This window comes from Camelus bactrianus, chromosome 13 (genome assembly GCF_048773025.1).
Source record: "Camelus bactrianus isolate YW-2024 breed Bactrian camel chromosome 13, ASM4877302v1, whole genome shotgun sequence".
Classification (NCBI taxonomy): Eukaryota; Metazoa; Chordata; class Mammalia; order Artiodactyla; family Camelidae; genus Camelus; species Camelus bactrianus.
In genome coordinates, this window is record NC_133551.1 from 11,920,561 (window position 1) to 11,942,413 (window position 21,853).

Here is a 21,853-nt window from a genome sequence, read left to right on the forward strand (position 1 = left end):
CCTGGAAGTGGGACAGTAATTGTCTGGAGGGATTCTTTAGACAGAGAAGGTTAAACATCCACTCATGAATCCACTTTGCACAGGGGCACGCACTTCCCCTGCCAATGTCCCGGAGTCATATCAGTGACCACAGAGAAGTCCTCCACCCTATGGAGAACTTTCCACTGTCTGCACCCTGGAGTTAACTGTCCCAAGTCCCCCTAATTGGAGGCCATTATGTGACCTCATGACCCCTTAGCAGCCACTCCTATTTAACTGTGGTCCATGGCTTTGTTCATTCCCATTAAATTTTTCCCTCTGTTCCCAACACTCCAATTCTATTCCAGGACCAAAGTACAATGTTCAGTAAGAGCATATCTAGAAAAGTGGTGTATGTGGGGGGAATACATCTATCCTGAGCGGAACCGATTATCTCCCCACTGTAAAATGCATATCACTTATACAATTTAAGGTTTCTCTAGAGTCAATGTGCATGATTTCAAATATAGGATCCAGCTAAGTATCGCACTAATTGGTAGTACTATAATTAAGCATGAATTGAATCACCCTGTAGGTAAACACATTGTCTTCACATTTTGTTTCATGTTGGCAAAATTTATGGCCCAACAACAGTTCAAACCTCATTGTTTCAAGTTTTGTTCTGTGGTAATTGTTTAATGTCCTGAAGTTGCTCACTCAACTTGTTCCTAGCAGGTGGGTGCTGGTTAGGAAATTGCTTTCCTTAGGTTTTTATGATACGTTGGAGATGCTTCTTTGTCTCTCATCTGGACAGCAGTCATCAGTTTGAGAGATCCATGTTCTCCTTGTGGAATCCTTCCTGGTGAGGACATTCTTCTTCCTAAAAGGAAAAGTGGAGACAGAACTCACACAACTTAAAATGTTTCCTACATTTGCTAGATTATTTCATATCCACATTAGTCCCTCCTGGGTGTTGAAACTTGTTTTTAAAATCTTGTCCGCCCTTAACTTCCATTATATCACTCTTTCTTCAGTCTCTTATTCCAGTCAAAAAGTTTCTGGGATTTCTTTAGCTGCAGAAATGTTCTACTCTTACAAATTCTAAAATATTACTGAACCAGAATGATTTTCTTGACCTCTTTTACTCACATGATAGGAAGCAAGAAAGTACCTGAAATTTAAGGACTAGAACCCTCCCTTGCTCTGCCTTTTACTGGGCCTTCTCCTTTTCCATCTTCTCAAAAAATGGTTCTATATGTTCTTTTCTCTCTCTACATCATATGCTCATTCTTCTTTTCCATTTCCTCCAACAGTTTGCATCTTCTTCAGCTTCAGACTTTATACATTCCACTAAAGAAAAATAAGCAGAGAAGTATGAGATTTAAATTGTTATAGCCTTATTTTGCTTTTCACCCTTTTCATTTTTTTAATTTAGTTATAGTCAGTTTACAATGTTGTGTGAATTTCTGGTGTACAGCACAATTTTACAATCATACATGAATATACACATATTCATTTTGAGATTATTTTGCAGCATGAGCTACCACAAGATCTTAATACATTTCCCTGTGCTATACAGTATGCACTTGTTTATCTATCTATATATACCTTTCAGTATCTACAAATCTCAAACTACTAGTCTATCCCTTCCCACCCCCATCACCCCTGACAGCCACAAGTTTGTGTTCTATGTCTGTGAGTATGTTTCTGTTTTATATTTAAGCTCATTTGTCTTTTCTTTTCTTTTCTTTTTTTTAAGATTCCACATAAGTGATAACATATGTTATTTTCCTTTCTTTTTCTGGTTTACTTCACTTAGAATGACATTACCCAGGGAAGTCCTTGTTGTTGTAAATGGCATTATATTGTCATTTTTCAGGCTAAATAGAATTCCACTGTATAAATATACCAATACTTCTTTATCCAGTCATCTGTCAATGGACATTCAGGTTGTTTCCATGTTTTGGCTGTTGTATATATTGCTGCTATGAACACTGGGGTGCAGGGGTCTTTATTAATTAGAGTTCCTTCTGAATATATGCCCAAGAGTTGGATTGCTGAGTCATATGGTATGTCTGTTTTCAGACTTTTGTTTTATTCTTATTTCATAGAGAACACCTCGTGTGGTAATTTTGGCACTGTGTAATCAGAAGACAGTGTCTCAGATGTTCCCACCTTCCATCTCTCTCTCCTTTTTCATACATGAGTTCTCAGTCTGTAGAAGTACATCAGTCACACCCTTCTTGGAATTCACATACTTCTTCAGCAACTCTTCTGCCTCGTGATGTGGAAAAAGTTAGAAAAATGAAGGAGAAACTATGGGCTGAAATAAACTCAGCAATACATCTGTTAATTCAATTTAATTTTACTACCTATTTTAGAATTCAAATACCATTTCAAACCAAGCTAGCCGAAAACCCAACTCTGGATCCCCTCTCAAACCTGTTTCATTCCCAATCACACCAAATTTAATAATTTAATTAGTAAATTTGGTCTTCAAATTGCATGGGTTAAAAACCTTTGAGTTATTCTTCATATCTTTTTTTGTTTCTTCCTCACAAATCCCACATAACATCATCAGCTAACGGTGTTTGCTCTGGCTTCAAAATACAACTGACCAGAGCCCATCAGTTGTCACCCACTCGTCCCAAACTCCCTGTCCAAGATGACATCACCCCCAGGCTGGACCAGAGCATTAGCTCTATGGTTGGTCTCCACACTTCCTTGCCCTCTAGCCACACTGCGATCTGTTTTCCTCAGAGCAGCTGGTGTTATATTACTGTAAGAAAAATCACTTCCCTCTGATGCAGAAAAACCTCTACTGATTTTCCATCTCTTCAAAGGGAAATTGAAACTTCCCTCAGTGGCCTCTAACTTACTACCTTGTTTAGCCTCTGGCCTCTGAACACGTCTCCGGCTCACCTCCTGCCACCTCTTTTTTTCTCACTGCCCTCTTGCCACATTGTTTGCTATTCCTAGAGCATAAAGAAATTTATTCTTCTGGACTTCTCTGTTGTGTGAAATTTTCTTCTTCTTGGTGCCCGCTTAGCTGACGTGCTGGTTTCTTTGAAGATTCTGCTGAAACGTCACCTCATCAGAGCTGCCTTCACTAGAAACCTGCATATAAAATAGCACTGCATTTCTTTCCTTTCCTATGCCTGTCCATTACTTTCGTTTTCTGTATGGCACTTTTTGTCGCTCTGATAGTGACTTTGAGAGTCACCATAATACTGCTGTCCCCTTTGTTCTTAGTCACAAAACTCTTACTTTTTTTCACAAGTAATGTGGACATAAAGGGTGAAACCGCAGAAGCCATCTCAGACCATGAACTGACCTTGGGGATGGAAGATGTTTCTGTGGCACTGGAGCAGAACAAGGAAAGGGCCTGGGCAAGGGCTGGCTGTGGAGCTGTCACGGAGTCCTGGACTCCCTCTGTTTACCTTCTTGGGTGTAAGAGAAAAAGAAATTTTGTCTTTTTAAGCCACTCCATTTTCTTCTATGTAGTTCTGAAATAATATGTATCCAAACCTAATTCTAACTGATGTAACCTGAGTATACCAGCACAGAAGGATAATTAAGAACACAGGGTCTGCTCTAGGAAGTCCCTTTCCAGCTGTACCACTTGTTACCTGCATGCTCTTAGGTGAGTGATTTTACTTCCCTGTGTCTCTTTTTTCTTATTCATAAATGGGGATATTAATAACATACACTTCATAGAGTCGTTGTGGGGATTGAATGAGTACGCTCATTCATTTCCTAAAACTAAATAAGATCTGTATGTGTTAACTGTTACTATTATTGTTTTTGTCTGTAAGCTATGATTTGTTCATTGCTGATTAATACTTTGAGACAACTTGTTTTTTCAATTGCCTAACCCCTAAAATTTGACAAGATCTGGCCCACAGTTAGGGCTGGCTGGATACTTGTTGGATGACTGAATGACTAAATTATTGAATAAAATTTGCAAACATTTTGGGGGGCTCCATTTGTGCTTCCAGGGAGGAACCTGCTGTGCATCCCAGGGTAGCCTCTCCAACTGAATGTCAGTGATGGGTGAATGAAAGGCCAAGGCCCTGGGAACTGACCACATTTTGTCAGTTCCTGCTGTAGTCTGACAGAGTCACCTCCAGTAAGTCCCCAGAAATGGTACTCAGGGGGTAGTTCACCTGTACCCCTTTCTGGGGACCTGGTAGTAATTATTCTTTATCTCCTGCTGCTTCTTAATAGAGAGATGATAACCTCTTGGTTTAGAAAATGTTCCCTGCTTCACATCTTCATATGTAGAGGCTCCAGAACATCCTGAGTTACAGCCATGCAATGACCTGAGAGTGCTTTCATGTGCTGCTTCCAAAAGTCATCTCTTTGCTTCTAATAATTCCTGTGAAATTAAAACAACAGCACAGATGGCACAGTAAGCCATGAGGAGGATGGTAACCACACACGGGTTACTGGGCAATGATTCTCCTGCAGAGATTGTGGCACATGAACATGGCCACACCCCTCACCTTGCTGGAAGAGTCTAGATACCCATAAGAAAATGCATCTACTTCTCTGTGTGATGATCTGAAACCTCTTTCCCATACTTTCCTGGCTTCAGACAATGGTTCTCAAAGCATGGACACTGTTCCAGATGAAATCTTCCTTTTCAAGTCCCTAATGTTAGGAACAGCTTAGAGTACAAACATCCAGTAAGACAGGCCTGCAGGAGTTCCTGGTTCCGCCACTTTGTGACTTTATGACACTCAACCTTTGTGAAATGAGGTTTCCTTGTTGGTAAAACAGGGGCAATGACATCTGTCTCACAAATACCATGTCAGGACCACATGTGGTGATGTAAAATGTTAAGTTCAGTGACTTTTCCATAAGTGCTCATTAAATGATCAATGATTAGTGCTACATTGTTTAAAATGATGATATTTTTGCATGTTTTCTCAATATAAGGCTAATGAATGTAATGGAGTTTGTACTGCCTGTATTTTCAGTGTTGAAAGAGTCTAACAGAACAACATTTTACTGACATTAAATCACTAAAGATAATTTATACATCCAACATTTTCTTTAGTCTAGGAAGATGCCCATTGTCCGCTGACCTTGACTATTTAGTTTATTCAGAACCTCTGAATGCAGGAAGCTATGATTTGTAAAATCTTGCCCTGCAAGCCAGGGAAGAGATTGTCATCTGTCATGTGATTATTTGTCATACGACAATCCTTCAATTTGAAAGAACTCTCACTAGAGTCCTCAAACAACACTCTTATGATTGGTTTCTCTTTCCTGGCTTTCTGAATGTTTTACTGTTGCTGTACATTAAACACAATATATTTTTAGGGTTTTCAAAAAGAACCAAATCCTCCCTGATTATTAACAGGTGACACATGAAAGCACTGAGTCTTTAACTAACTTTAAATGAAAACTATAAATTAAAATAATTTTTTTGCAATTTGTTAGCTTAAAATATGCCATTCACAGGGGTGAAATTAACAGAAGAGGATCTTTGTAAAAATCATAGTCTGTTTTGGTACCATATCTCTTGGACTAACTCTAGGAGCTATTCTTTTCTTTTAGTAAAGATTGCAAATGAGTACACAGAGTGCTGCTGTCTTGGGTCTGGGTGGATGACTCATTAATAAAGGCCTCGATTTTTCTGCCTCTCATGAACTAGAATAGCAAATATAACCTTAATTTCTTCTGGAACACTTGGTCCACAACCTTAAAAGCATTCTTCAAGAAGACTTTAATGGCCTCTCTCTCACAGGCCCCATGCAGGTCCAGCAGCTCCTTGAGGGTTTCCATGGGCAGCTGCACCTTCTGGTCCATCTTCTGGTCATAGTGGCCAATGGCCTTTTGCACTGCAGCTGAGTTCCTGATCTCACTCAGGGTCAGGACTGCGTTCTCCATGCAGGGAAGATCCCCACGGCTGATGGCATTGGCATAGGTCAGCACCAGGGACTCCAGACCTATAAAAAGGAATTTTTTAAAAATAGTAGCTGCCAGTTGGTGAGAGAGAGGAACAAACTCTATTTTATTAAGTCTTGAGGATGTAAATTTAATTATTTTGAAACAACTGCTGGAGTATTTTGTATGCTTTTCAAATTCTACGATCAATACTTCTAAGGACTTTTTGAGAAGAATTACAATGGAATGTTTTGTCGACCTCCAGATGCAGAGGAATTTCAAGCTTCTCTTTCCTCCTCTTTCCCTAATTTAAAATGAAGATGTTGGAATGAACATATTACAATAAGCATTTTTAGGGGATGAGATATTAGGTCTTGATCTCTTCTTAGCCTTCTTGTATCTCCCTTTTTTCTGCCTTCCTTCCATTTCCCCCATCACATCTCATCTATTGAAAGGGTCAAGGAGAAAATTCAGTGTGTGTAGGCCTGTGTGTGTGTCCGTGTGGTGTAGGCCACTAGCCCTGTGTCTGGCCTAGATATGTGGGTCTTCCTAGATGTTGTCTCCTCAGAGCTCCATGCAGTGCAGCCAGTTCATCCAGGTTTTCCAGAGACCTGCCAGTTTTAGCACTGAAATTCTTACATAGCAGGAAGTTCCAGCCTAGGGCAAACTAGAGTGGTTGGTCACCTTACAACCAGGGTTTTTGGAAACACTTAGATATCACCTAACACTGGTCAGAGTGGCCATCATAAAAAAGTCTAATAAGAATAAATGTTAGAGAGGGTGAGGAGAATGGGAAACCTCCTATGCTGTTGGTGGGAATGTAATTTGGTGCAGCCACTATGGAGAACAGTCTGGAGGTTTCTTACAAAACTAAAAATAGTTTCTATATGATCCAGCAATGCTGCTCCTGGACGTATATCCTGAAAAGATGAAGATCCTAATTTGAAAAGATAGCAGCATCATTTCCAATAGCCAAGACATTGTAGCAACCTGAGTGTCCTAAAGGCTATGCTTTCTCCACAGGAGGAACAAGTAATCAGCATTTCTTCACCTTCTTCACCCCATAAACAGGCTGTGAGACCCGACCTCTACAGCAGCATGGCATGGCTGAAAGGCATGAGGCTCCCTTCCTCTCCCTATCCCCATACATAGGGTAGAAGCTCTACCCCAGGTGACAGACCAAGAACACTGAGCACTGAGGGCCTCTGCACTGACATAACTCACAGAGTAGAGGTTCCATAGTGGGCGAGGAAAGCCTAGAAGACCAGGCTTATCTAGCCCTCCAATGGCAGAGCAAGGGTGCCACTCCAAGAGATGGAGTCCACTGGCCTGATCTACCGTTCCAGAGCAGTGGCTCATAGATTGTTCCCAGTGGGAGAGGCAAGCCTTAAGAACAGTGAGATTTCCCATAAAGGACAGATTTTATTTGGGGCAGAGGATGGAGAAGTTCAGGCCTAAGGGTGCTGTCAAAACCAAGGGGATTTTGGAGGTAAGCAATTATGATGAAGCCAGAAGCACCACGAGAATAACAAGCTAAGCTACAGGGCAGCTGGAAGCTTAACAGAGAGAACCTGGGGAGAGACAGCTAAGAAGGACCCTCCCAAGTCAGAACACACATCTGAGACCAGCCTAGAAGATAAAGGCACCAAAGTCTGATTAGATCAGCCTTCAGGAATTTATGTCTGGGGAATTGTCAGAAAAATAATACTAGAGCAATTAGCCTGCAAATAGTGGAGGTTAACAGCTGGATGAGATGACAAGAGAGGAAGGCTTAATAGGGAGATCAGGGGAAAAACACTCAGAGAGAGCTGTGGCATTCCAGGTTGACTGTGTGCTTGTCCAAGGCTGTTCCCTCTGCTATGTGACATCAGAGGCTATACACTGTGGGAGAAACACAATTCAAAGACAAAGTCCAGCCCATGCACTAAACAAATAAACAAGCAAACAACAAAATCCTGGGGGTTGGGAATCAGTACCCAGAGTTGCTACATTATCTAAAATGTCCAATTTTCAAAAAGATTATGATGTGTTAAAAGAAACGGGAAAGTGTGATCCATACAGAAGGGAAAGAGCAGAAATTATAAATGTACTTGAGGGGGGAGCTCCACTGTTGGGCTCAACAATGGAATGAAATAAAAACTCAATATTCTTGGGCATATAGCCAGAAGGCACCCTACTTCAAAAGACACCTGCACCCCAATGTTCATAGCAGCACTGTTTACAGTAACCAAGGCATGGAAACAGCCTAAATGTCCAGGAAGACATGACTGGATAAAGAAGATGTGGTATATTTATACAGTGGAATACTATTCAGCCATAAAAATGACAACATAATGCCATTTGCAGCAACATGGACGTCCCTGGAAAATGTCATTCAAAGTGAACTAAGCCAGAAAGAGAAAAAAATACCATATGAGATCACTCATATATGGAATCTAACAAAAAGAAAATAGAACAAAAATACAAAACAGAAACAGACTTGTAGACATAGAATATAAACTTGTGGTTGCCAGGGGGGAGACAGGTGGGAAGGGAAAGACTGGGAGTTTGAAATTTGTAGACACTGTCAAGCATATGTAGAATAGGTAAACAAGATTATACCGTACAGCACAGGGAAATATATACAAGATCTTGCGATATTTCACAGTGAAAAAGAATGTGATACTGAATTTATGTTTGCTCATGTATAACTGAAAAATTGTGCTCTACAGTGAAAATTGACACAATAATGTAAACTCACTGTAACTCAGTCAAATTAAAAAAAGGTTACTGTATTGTTGGAGCCTGGAGATGCTGTGATTTCTTTTGCTGATTTGCCATCCAGCAGACAGTCAGCAGTGTCAGAGGCATAAGGCTTTTTATTAGCCACTGGGCTAACATTTCTGCTCCCCCAGCCAATGAAATGTGATAACTTCTCCTGTCACATGCTTGAGTGGCTTTTCCATTTATACCATGAAAACCTGTAATAAAAAATATTTTTGCCTTTAAAAAGATAAACTTCTGAGATAAAGTAAAAGCAATGCATAGAAGGAAATGTATAGCAGCAAACACCTATATTAAAGGGAAGAAAGATATTACAGACAGAATCGAGTTCCCACATACTCATATATTGAAGTCCTAATCCCTAATGTGACAGTATATGGACATAGGGTCTTTGGGAGATCATTATGTTGAGATGAGGCCATGAAGGCTTATGATGGAATTAGTGCCCTTAAAAAAAGAGACACCAGAGAGATTGCTCTCTGTCTTTCTTCTAGCCATGTGAGAACACAGTGATAAGGAACCATCTGCTAGCTGGGAAGAGTTTGCACCAGAACCCAACCATGCAGACACCCTGATATTGGACTTCCAGCCTCCAGAATCATGAGAAAATAAATGTCTGTTGTTAAGCCACCCAGTCTATGGTAATTCTTTATAGATGGATTAAGACAAAAGATCCCAAATTAAGAACCTAAGTTTCCACCCCAAGGAACTGGAAAAAGAAAAGCCAACTAAATCTGAAGCTAACAGAGAAAAGTTAATAATAAAGATTAGAGCAGAAAAAAAAGTAGATCAGAATCACAATAGAGAAAACTAGTAAAACCAAAAGTAGGTTTGAAAAGGAAACAAATAGAAAAATCTTTCAATAAACAGACAGAAAAAAATTCAAATTACTATAATCATCACTATTGAGTTCCCAGAAATGAAAGGGATTCGAAGAGAATGCTGTAAACAAGAGCATGTCGATACAGCAGGTAAACTAAGCAGTGGGTAAATTCCTAGAGAGACACAGACCATTAAATCAGACTCAAGAAGAAGTAGCATGTCTGAACAGAGCTACAGCAAATAAAGAGATTGAATCGGTCATTTTTAACTTTGCACAAAGCAAAGCCCAGGCCCAGATGGCTTTAAAGGTGAATTCTGACAAACATTTCAAGAATTAATACCAGTTTTTAAAAATGTTTCTAAAAATCAAAAAGGAGGGAACATTCTCAACTCATCCTATGAGATCAGTATCACCCTGGTATCAAAACAAAAGATATGACAAGGAAACAACAGATCAGTATCTCTTATGAAGATAGACACAAAAAGTCTTCAATAAAGTACTAGCAGAATGCATCCAGTAATGTATGGAAAGATTTTATGCCATGGGGAAGTGCCATTGGTTTCAGAAATGCAAGGGTAATTTAACATCCCCAATTCAATTTCTGTAGAGGCCAAGGCCCTGTGGGAGAGCATCGTGCCTTCTGCTGGGAGAGCAGTGTGAGCTTGCTGGATTGCAGCTTCCTCTCGGGCCCCAGTCTGTGGGCTTCTCTGCAAGCTACAGTGTCCAGCAGCATGTGTGACAATGGCTGCGGCCCCACGAGGTCAACTGCACTATGTTCAGGTACCACGGATCCTTATGGCCTATGTTCCACACTCTCTGGCCCTCGAACATCTGGCAGGGTCTGCTCGGGATCTGCTGGTTCCTGAGTGCGCTGGCGGTGCTGGCCAAGTGGCCGGACCTGTTTGAGTGGCTGATGGTCACGTGCAGTCTGTATGCAGAGAGCGCCCACAGGGTGTAGCTCTGCAAGGATGGCATGTGGACAACGGTGCTGTTGGACGTGCTGCCTCGCAATGAGGCCGGTATCCTCCTCCTCTCACAGGCTCAGCACAAGCAACTGGCCCTCATCTAGAAGGCACAGGCCAAGCTGCATGGCTCCTACTTTGACCTCCAGGCCAGGCGTGCCATCCAGGGCCTGGAAACGCTTACTGGAGCCCCCTGTGACAGCCTGGCCTTTCAGGTAAGCTCTACCAACCGCCACAAGGAGTCTGTGGACTCTGACCTCATCCAGCCCAGAATGCTGAGTTCTAAGGGGGCTGGGGGTCAATACAATGCAGTGTACGAGAGCCAAGGGCTGCACCCCCACCATGCCTATTCCATCCTGGATGTCTGGGATGTCCAGGGCTCCAGGCTCTTGTGCCTCCAGAGCCCATGGGGCCACTGCTCCTGGAATGGCAGCTGGTCAAACAAATGGCCACACTGGCTGGGAACCCCTGTGGGAACCCAGCTAAGGCTGCACAGCAGAAGTGAGGGTGTTTTCTGGATGGAGTACAGCAACTTGATCAGGTACTTAGACTCTGTGGACGTCTGCAAGGTGCACGCAGATTGGCAGGAGGCGTGGGTGCAGGGCCGCTTCCCGAGCTCATCCGGCGGGCCATGGCATCACGACCCTCAGGGTGCTGGAGCGGGCATTCCTGGAGTTCGCTGTCTTCCAAGAGGGCAGCAGGTACACGGACTCAGTGGACCGCCACCTCCTGGCCTGTGCATACTGGTGTTCCAGGCATCCTTTGGCGTTGGGAACCTGAGCCCAGGCAGCCTGCTGGCACACAGCTAGCGAGCTGACAAGAAGTTTGTCAACTGTGACATGATGCTGGAGCCTGGCAAATATGCTCTGGTGTGCAGTGCCTTCAACCACTGGGGCCCCACACCAGGCCTGCCGGCCACGCAGGTCTCTAACCCTTCAGTCAGTGTCCCAAGGAGCACGCCAGAGCCGCCTGGGCCTGTGCTGGCCGTGTACACCTCCAGACTCGTCATGGTGGGGCTCACAGGGGCCCAGCCAATGCCATCACCCTGCTCACAGAGAGCACGGGTGTGTGGCAAGAGGGACATGAGTGCCTGACTTGCTACTACCTGATGCATGGCTGGGCCAGGCTAGTCGTCTTCATGGAAAACTGGCAACACAAGTCCCACCTGCACGTGCAGAGCGACTGCTCAGACAGCTTCAATGAGGTGTCCACATGCGGTCGCCTGTGCACCCAGGACCACGTCCTGCCCCTGAACATGCAGGTCCTGGTGATCCTTTCCCAGCTGGAGAGTCACATCGGCTTCTCCATCACCCACCGCCTGGTGCACCGCAAGGCAGCCCAGGCCTTCCTTAGTGACAGGACTGCCTCTGGGGGCAGCCACAGCCCCCCACTCACATCTGAGGTCAATTGCCTGCTAGGTCCCCAGCCGCTGTGACCACCCCATGCCTACCTGCCCCCCACCACTTTATGAGGGAGACCCCAACACAGGACTCTTGAACCACGATCTCAGAACCCGATGCAGGGAGTGCCAGCTGCAGGGTGCAACTTTCCCTGGGACTTCCTCCCTGCCCCTCCTCCTGTCTAGGGCCTCCTAGGCACCAAGCAGTATGCCTCAAACTGGCCTTTAGCTCAAAGGGGCTATGTGGCAGCCTCCAGGTGTGGCCCACCTTGAGGTGGGGCTCAGACTGCTAGGGCCTCTCACCTGGGTGAGGCAGCCCAGAGTCCATTCACAGAACCAAATCTGGGAGGTTCAAAGGCCAGGACCCCATAGTGAGAGCAGGGACCACTCCTGCTGTGGGAGTCAGAGGCCAGGACGCTGGCGTGAGCAGGGAACACTCCCCGAGTGGTGCATAAGGTCAGGAGCATTTTCTCCCCAGTTTGGCCCTGGTACTATCTCCCCACTCAGCCCCCATGAGGCATGGTGGAGTCCCCAGGGTCCAGCAGTGTGTCCCAGGAAGCAGGTGCCTGGTGACAACAGGCTCAAGCAAGGGTGGGGAGGGACACTATAGACTTCCTGGAGTGCCAGCCAGGACAGAAGCCATGTCCCTGGCTGGGGTGGCGGTGGCAAGTCAGGTGGGCCTGGGCCTGGCTCTGATGCTGGGTGAGGTACTTTGTCCTCAGCGCCATCTGACCTCTGCCGAGGGGAGCACCTTACAGCAGAAATCCTTGGCCAGCCCTGCCCAGGCACACACAGGGTGCAGCCCCTCCTGGCCTCTCCCAACCTCAGAAGCCCAGAATCCTCCCCATGGCTGTGATGCCCTGAGTTCTATGACTGCCCAGGGACATCTGAGGCCAGCTTCTCCAAGGTCCACCTGGGCCCCCTGCCCTGTGGCCTCCAGGTAGCATGTGGCCCTGCCCACAGCCCTCACTTCCCATGGGGCTTGCAGGGGTTGGGTTTACAACTGGAGAAGCACCCAGAATAACAGATTACTTCCTGGGACTCCTTTATGCTTTCTCCTTTTACCTGAGCTGTGAGTATTCTTAACCCTGTATATATGGCAGCTCTTCTGATGCAGAGACTACTTTATCAACTGTCAGTACCATCCCTATAGGGTGACTGCATGGGTGTTCCCAGACTCAGCCTCTGAAGGACCAAATAAAAATGTTTTGTTTTGTAAAAAAAGAAATCAATACTGTAATATATTGTATTAATACAATAAAGGACAAAAACAATACGATCATATCAATAGAGGCACAAAAACACGTGACAAAATCGAAAAACTCTTCATGGCAACTCAACAAAGAAGAAACAGAGGGGGCACTCTTGATCCTGTGAAAGAACAGCTAACACCATATGTGACTGTGACAGTCTCCCTAAGACCAGGAAGGAGACAAGGACTTCCATTCTTGCCACTCCTCTTAAACTATACTGGGGCTTCCAGCCAGGCCAACTAGGCAGGACAAAGACAGGAATGGTTTCCAGATGGGAAGGGGACAATGAAATCTCTATCTTCAGATGGCATGATCTGGTACATAGGAAATCATAAGGCACTATTAACACTAACACATGAGTTCAACAGGGTTACACAAGACAAGGTCAATATGCAAAAATCAATTCTATTTCTATACATGAGCAGTGAACAATCAGAAAGTAAAATAGAAGAATTCCATTTACAATAGCATCAGGAAAAACCCACATGGGAACACGGCAAGAAGGATGTTAGAAGAGAGATAGTATTAAAAAGAAATTATTCTGATATGTCAAAAGTGGTAAGGAAGAGCAATATGGTGGTCCTCAAAAGTTAGAAATACAACTACCATATGATCTAGAAATTCCATTTCTGGGTATATATCCAAAGGAAAGTAAAGCAGGATATTGAAAGAATAGTTGAACTTCCTTTTATATTGCACCATTATTCACAGCAGCCAAAATATAGAAACAAGCTAAGTGTTTGACAATGGATGAGTGGATAAAGAAGATGTGGTGTATACACATAAAGGGATATTATCGAGCCACGAGAAAGATGGGAATCCTGCTGTTTGAGGGCACTATGCTTAGTGAGACAAGCCAGACAAAGACAAATACTGTATGAAAAACTGCTAAGGCCACATTTTATATAACTCCATTTACATGAAATGTCCAGAACAGGCAAATCTACACAGACAGAAAGGAGAGTCACTGTTCTTATGTCTGGAGGCTGAGGGGGAATAGAGGTGTGACTGTACATGGGTACCGGATTTCTTTAGCAGGTAGTGAAAATGCTCTAAAATAATGGTGACGATCACACAACTCTGTGGGTGTAGTGAAACATTGGATCGTGTAGTTTAAATGAGTGAATTCTATGGTCTGTGGATTGTATCTCAACAAAGCTGTTAAAAATTAAAAGGAGATAAATTAGAAAAGTTTTTGCTACATTTTAAATTTGCTATTTCTGTAATTCTAAAAATAAATAAGTCATTGTAAAGGAGTTGATTAAAAAGGTTCATTTTCTGAGAACTTTATGCATCTGCATGGATATAGGCTTCTTTCCCTAACACAAAAACTACATGTCCTCAAAGAGGAAGGTGATGAAGTTTTTCACAAAACATTATTTTCCCAAAATGGAACATGTGTACAAGATTTGGTGCAACTAGCTTATGTTGAAGGGACTTTCTAACAGCATTATTTTCACCTTTCTTAGTATGCCTCATGAAGAGAGTTTGAAGTTTGGTGAAGTTAGGGTCTAAATGTGAGTTTCAGCGAAGACCTTCCAGAACATACAGATAGGCTTGTTTCCCAAACAGAAAAACTATGGGTTCCCAGCAAGGCAGAGGAAGGACACCTACCACACACATTGTTTCCCCAGAATGGAGACTGTGGGTAAGATTTGGTGCTCCTAGCCTAATGCTGACGGGACTTCCCTACAACACTTGTTTCACCTCTCCAGGCGTGCATCCTAGAGATGGTTTCAAGCTAGGTGAAGTTAGTGTACTACAGCTGAGTTTGAGATTAGAAGAAAGAATATTGTTAAAATGGCCATACTGCCCAAGGCAATCTACTTATTTGTGTCTGTGTGTGTTTTGTTTTCAGTCTTGTAGTTTAACAAATTAAGAGAGGAGATAAACCATGTAAGTGCTATACAAACTAAGAGACTGTTTAAAAAGGAGGAATATTCTTGTGTGCCTAGTGCAACAAAAAGATCAAGAAGGATTAGGGCTGAACATTCTCCACTAAATGTAAGAACAATAAATTTGGGCATTTTTTTTAATCCAGGCATTTTTGATGTTGGTAAGAGCCATTCCAATTGATCGCATGAGATTGGGAATTATTGGAACACGGTGACCAAGTGTGGCCTGACTGACTCCACGGTAGTGCTCCGTAGAAGCACTACATAAACTATTTTCCCACTGAGTTGGCACACATGTGAATTATAACCATTCTTACATATATGATAAAGCACCCAAACACACTGCTCAGGAACACACTGATTTAGAGGGAAACAAGAGTATTGGTGATTGTTCAAGAAAGTTCAGATGCATGACTTCAGTTAGACTTTTGATTAAATAAGCACTGGGCACAGCACCCATTTTTCTAACAACAAAAGCACTATTGGGTTTGAAAGTCTATAGAGCTACATTTGGGGCAAGAAAACAAAAATTTCTCAATAGTTCCAAAGATTTTTGATGAGTATGAACAACGCTGTAAGTTTCTATGACCGACATTTTTACACTTCCAGCCTCAAATCCAAGCATCTGCCCCATCCTGTGGACTTATGAATTAGTCATATAGGAACTTACAAGGGCTCCATGCTACCTACAAAGCCCTATGATGTGGCCAAACTCTAATGAAACTCCTGAAATTGAAGCTGATGCCTAATATTCAGAATGTAAAGAAAGACAGAATATAGGCCAAGTTTTTTTTAAGAATTTTTATGTTTGATATCATTACATTTACTGATCATTGAATAAATATGTTGACTGAAGTTGGCTGAAATGTTTTGATTACTTTGAACCACTGCTAAATCAATAGCCAGATACTTCATCATTATGAATAATAAGAAAAAAATTCATAGAGCACTCACAAATATTTATGAGCATGTTGTCTACCATTTTAAAAACTTGGATGTCTGTCATCTAGATGAACAGTGATTTGAGATTTATAGCTTCTCTTTCTTTGTGTCATGGGTACTTTCTCTGTGCTGAAGTGTGAGCACACAGATCCTTCGAGCTTGTATTGATGTGGCTAACAAAACCTGCATCTGTCACTAGCAGGGATGCACTGCATCAACCCTCCATTGCTGAACAGACTTTATGTCTAATCATGATTGAAGTTTGATGCCGGCTATTGTGTGACCTAAACACATGGTTAATGGTCTCATTTATTCTCCAGTATCTTCCTGAATAAGCTTCCTGATGTGGAAGTATCCTAATGTCAACTTGTACTGTTGATGGTTCTTAAAGAATCAATACTTTGGCTTTATATAATAAACTGGGTAGCAGACATTTCATATTTTAGTTAAAGTCTAAAGACAGTTATTTTAGTTAATAAAGTCTAGGACATTTATCTTAGTTAAATATCTCATAAGACAGTTTTAAATTTATTACATGATTATGGTTTCCATAACACATCATAACCTATTTCTGACTATGGCCAATTTTGTTCAAATGAGCCAAGGAAAATTGTATAAGAGAACAGGTCATCTTCCTTATTTTGAATTCTCCCTCTACATCTGATGTTCTATAAAGACAAGTTAGTTGGGGTGATGGCAATGGACTGTTCTATGCTTTTGATACTGTGGCCATGTTTGTAGTAGAATAAACATTTGTATTTTAGATCTTGGGTTTAAAATAACTTAGTAGCATCCCCTACTGCAGGCCTCTTTACTGGATAGCAGTGAAGAGATAGAAAAATATTTAATGGTAAAGACCAAAAATAAGACCAGGTGATATTTTAATATCACATTCTGGGAAAATACTTCACCAAACATTTGAACAGGAAAGCGGTAATAGATGGGAAACTGATGATTGTCCATCACATCCTAGAAAGAGTTGTCCTGTGGGTAAACTTCTTTTGGCAGGAGAAGCAGGAATACCCCTCATGGTGGTGGATGTAAAAACTAAGCTGAGCAACAAAAGTGGGAGAAATGCAAAGTGAGATCCAACCAGACCTGGATCTCGGAACCTGGCAGGTTGCTCTGCCTATAAGTCTGCCAGGGAGCTGAAGGTCTGCGAAGGGTAACAGCACAATACCCAAAAGAGCCAGTTCACACACTGAGTGCAAACCCTGTGTGGTGGAAACTCAGACACAGAGAATGGTGGTTCCCATTTGGGAGACAGAAACCACACTGTTTATTTAACCAGGAAAAGTAGAATATAAAGAATTGTTAACTGGTAAAAGGCGGATAGTTACTACAAAGGATAAAATGGGGATATAAACGGTCCTGAAGTAGTAGGTGCAAAAGAGTAGCTGCTACTTCCAGGGTGAGGGAGGGTGGAGAGTACAGGAACCAAGGACTAGGAGTGGAGTGCCCCCTCGCTGCTCACTATTCCCAGCAAAGCTTAGGTTCAGACATCTTTGAAGAGACTGTGGCTGCCCTTGGAACACGCTGCCTGCTGGTGGTCAAATTAAAACAACAATAATATTAGTAATAAAAATCTTGCCAGAGTATGCAAGCAACTACTGGCCTATAAAAGCTGACCACAGTTGTTGAAGTATATGGGCAGGTGTGACCTACTTAGAAGCAGCTGGACGTGGCCAGAGCTTGTGTGCAGACCTAAGCAGTCCAGGGGAGACAGTGGCTTGAGGGCACAGCTGGAATTCTTTCTGAGTCTCTGGGCTCCCCAGCTGAACAATTAAACAATAATGACAATGATGGTAATGGAGAGCCAGAACCCAGTACAGAAGTGTCATCCCTCCACTATGGCCTTATTTGGGTGTCTCCAGGACCCTCTGCTGACTAAGCCTAACATTCTGCTACTTGGACAGAGAAAGGCCCAAAGGAGCTAGCTATGATACCACAGAACAGGGCAAGGAGGGTTGAGCTTAGAGCTCACAGACAGCTGGCCTCTGAAAATGATTTATCCCAAGATCTTAAACAAAATTTTAGAATTCCACTTCAGTTTTATTACACTGCAAGAAGCTATGAGTTCTGTAAATCAGAAGCAGAAAGCCTTAAGAAACAGAATAGAAAAAGACATGTGGATGAGAAGCAATAAAAGACTGCTGCTGAGGTGAAAATAAATTATTGAAGAGAAGCTAAAAATGCAGCGGTGTAATTAAAATAAACATTCACTTTGTCAATTGGAAGGGATAAAATGGAGAACAGATTTGAAAGAGAAATAGGGAAATGACCACAGAAGACATTTGTATATCATAGATTTGACAGATAGACAAAAGTGATGAACTTTAAGAATTACACATGATCCTGAAGATAAAAACTGATAAATTATAACAGGGGCAATAATCAAAAACAAAATCGAAGAAAAAGCACTTAATTAAAAAGCAATTTTTTTTTCTCAAATTGAAAGAAGTTGTCATGTCTCAGTAAATGCATAAAAGGACTCAAAACTTTAAAAAATTCTAGCAAAATTTTAAAGTACATAAATAAAGAGAATTTTCTGTTTATCTAGGAAGAAAAAATGGTTACCTGCAAAGTACTTCAAATCTGCTTTGTCTGCAAAACTAAATTCTGAAAAGCAACACCCTGGATGTCATTTCCCTTCTAAGTTCTCTCTGGCTCCCCCGCGTCTGACCTGGTGCTTTTTCTGTGTTCTCACAGCATTCTGCAGCTCCCCTGTCAGACACGCTTGATCCATTGTGCTGTATTTACATCTGTACTTCTCTCCCTCCTTTATAAGTGCCATAAAGATGAAACGATAAGGTAAAATGACTTTGCCTAAAGTTCAATCTTTGAAACAAGAAGTGTGGAAGAAAACCTGTACCCAACTAGTCTTTGCCTCGAAGACAGAGGAGACACAGTTTCTTTCCTGTTCAACAGCTTTATGGTTTCTGGACACTCACATATTTCAGTAACTGCAGGGAGCAATTTCAACAATCTGTTCACTGATGTTTCCCAAGCTACTGAACTAGAGCAGACGCCAGACACACGGCTCACACGTGCTGAATGGAAGCATAGAAGTATTAGAGTTAAAATTTAAAGCTATCGCCATGAAGCGGAATGTTAGCCATTGCTGTTTTTAGCTCCTCCACAGGCCTGTGACTGCAGCTCGGTGGGATCCTTGCACGTCCAGTGCAATATAAACACGGGCCAATGCAATGGTCACCCAACATTCTCTGGTGCACAAGGTACAGAGTGCATTCGAAGTCACTGGAACTACCCTCCTTGCAACCCAAGACTGATGCCTGTCAGGGACTGATGGCTCCACCTGTGACTTAGAGGCTCAACAAGGCCCCCGTATGGATCAGACTGGGCAGTGCACTTGTAAGGTGTGCACTGCCGAAATTCAGTGAGGGAAAACCTCACTCAGTTCTACTTCCATTGCTCAGTTTTCACTTCATTCGGTTATTTATTCTTGTGTCATTAAGCCAAACAAAGAGACAAATAAAAATTCACTGCCAGACTCAGAGTTTTTATCTGGCATACAGATCAGCACTGCTTTTTAAGAATTTATTTTCAACCGAAACCCAACTTTTTTTTCTAGCTGGTACAAAATGATGTATTTTCAACAGCAAATTTCAATTTGTCTTTACATATTCACTTTGCTTCAACAAAAATAATCTGGGAGGGGGGAAAAACACAGTTATCTTAAGCATCATCAGAGAAAATCACTGCTAACTTGTAAGGCTCATAAAACAAATTCTCTTCAAATAAATCCATAACCACTGTACACTGAAAAATATACTTATTGCTGTGGAAGTTCAGTAAAATTTCATCGCGTATAAACTGTGACATTACAGTGATCATATGCAAATTCCATCCCTCATGAATGTTCTTAATGATGCAGAAAAATAGACATTAAAATGGGTGAGTATACTTTATAGCACAAGGAAATACATACAAGATCTTCTGGTAGCTCATGCTTTAAAAGAATCTGAAAATGAAAATGTGTATACTCATGTATGACTGAAAAATTGTGCCGTACACCAGAAATTGATACAACATTTTAAACTGACAATAACTCAATTAAAAATAAACAGAAAGAGTGAAAAGGGAAATAAAGCTATAACAATTTAAAACTCATATTTCTCTGCTTATTTTTCTTCTTTAGTGGAATGTATAAAGTCTGAAGCTGAAGAAGTTGCAAACTGTTGGAGGAAATGAAAAAGAAGAATGAGCATATGATGTAAGAGAGAGAAAAGAACATATAGAACCATTTTTTGAGAAGATGGAAAAGGAGAAGCCCCAGTTAAAGGCAGAGCAATGGAGAGTTCTAGTCCCTAAATATCAGGTATGTGCTTGCTTTCTCTCCACTCTGTCTCCCACTGTCCTGAATCAAAAACACTGCTGAGGGGCTTAGAGTGTTAGGGCAGGTGAAGGGCTTTCCTACCCAAACACTAGCAGATGTTTTATCCTATGTGTGTTTCTGCCTTTGGGTATCCCTGGTTGTTAAATGCTGTTTACTTGCAGGATATTGTCTCATGGAATCTTTTATTATTAAATCACTAATAAACCAAAACTTCATTGCCAGCATAACATTTTAACAGATATTCTGTGATAAAATCCTCGTGTTATGTTACAGGTACTATTCTATTTTCATGTTTCAAAATAAGCAATTGTATGAGAATAAGTAATTTTTCTGGTTGTGGGAATATATCTGGCCTGTCTATCTACTTTTTGGAGTCCACAGTGATTTTGTTTTTGCCATACCTGATATGACTTTATGTCTGGAGGCACCCTAATGTGTAGGAAGACTTCATGACCATCAACACAATTGCCCATATAATTAAGTAGCCAGGCTGCAGGTACCTGCCTATTCTCCAGGCCCTCCTCCAAGTCTATGTTGAGTTAGGCTGTCTGCCCAGAAATACAGTGGGGACCAATGCAGTCTTGATCTTCTCAATTTATTTCTATTACCTCTGCCACCAAGTTTTGGAGACTTATATTAATTCCCTGATCAAACACCTGCTGTGACTCTGAATCATGTAGTAACCTTCCTATTGGAGTTTACCCATCTTTCTTATCTTTTTAGAAATGTTTGTGGGAGTTCATACTACATAGATCAAAATTAAAGGGGAAAAAATACAGTTTTTCCCAAAAGAGGGTGTTTCGTGTCAGTAAAGGGGGTCAATAAATTAATTCTGGTTCAGTAATTTTTATAAATTATAAGAGAGGATCATTTCTGCAGCTAAAGAAATCCCAGAAACTTTTTGACAGGCATAAGAGACTGAAGAAAGAGTGATATAATGGAAGCTAAGGTAGGATAAGATTTTAAAAACAAGTTTCAACACCCAGGAGGGACTAATGTGGATATGAAATAATCTAGCAAATAGGAACTGTTTTAAGTTGTGTGAGTTCTGTCTCCACTTTCCCTTTTAGGAAAAAGAGTGTCTTCTCCAGGAAGGATTCCCCAAGGAGAAAATGGATCTCTCAGATGGATGACTGCTACCCAGATGAGAGACAAAGAAGCATCTCCAACATACCCTAAAAGTCTAAGGAAAGGAATTATCTAACCAGCCCCCATCTGCTGAGGACAAGTTTAATGAGCATCTTTAGGACATTAAAAAATTACCACAGGACAAAACTTGAAACAATGAGGCTTGAATTGTCATTGAGCCATAAATTTTGCCAAGATGAAACGAAATGTGAAGACAATGTGTTTACCTACAGGGTGATTCAATTCATGCTTAATTATAGTACTACCGATTAGTGTGATACCTAGCTGGATCCTATATTTGAAATCATGCACATTGACTCTAGAGAAACTTTAAATTGTATAAGTGAGATGCATTTTACAGCAGGGAGATAATCAGTTCCACTCAGGATAGATGTATTCGCCCCACATACACTACCTTTCTGGATATACTCTAACTCAACGTTTTATTTAGGTCCTGGGGTAGAATTGGAGTGTTGGG

At 41.9% G+C, this 21,853-nt stretch overlaps 2 pseudogenes; one reads left to right on the forward strand and one right to left on the reverse strand.

Moving 5' to 3' along the window:
- Window positions 1-4,120: 4,120 nt before the first annotated feature.
- LOC141579691 (guanylate-binding protein 2-like) lies at window positions 4,121-7,093 on the reverse strand (annotated as a pseudogene).
- Window positions 7,094-10,211: 3,118 nt separating this feature from the next.
- Window positions 10,212-11,836, forward strand: LOC141579687 (calpain-15 pseudogene; annotated as a pseudogene).
- Window positions 11,837-21,853: the final 10,017 nt, after the last annotated feature.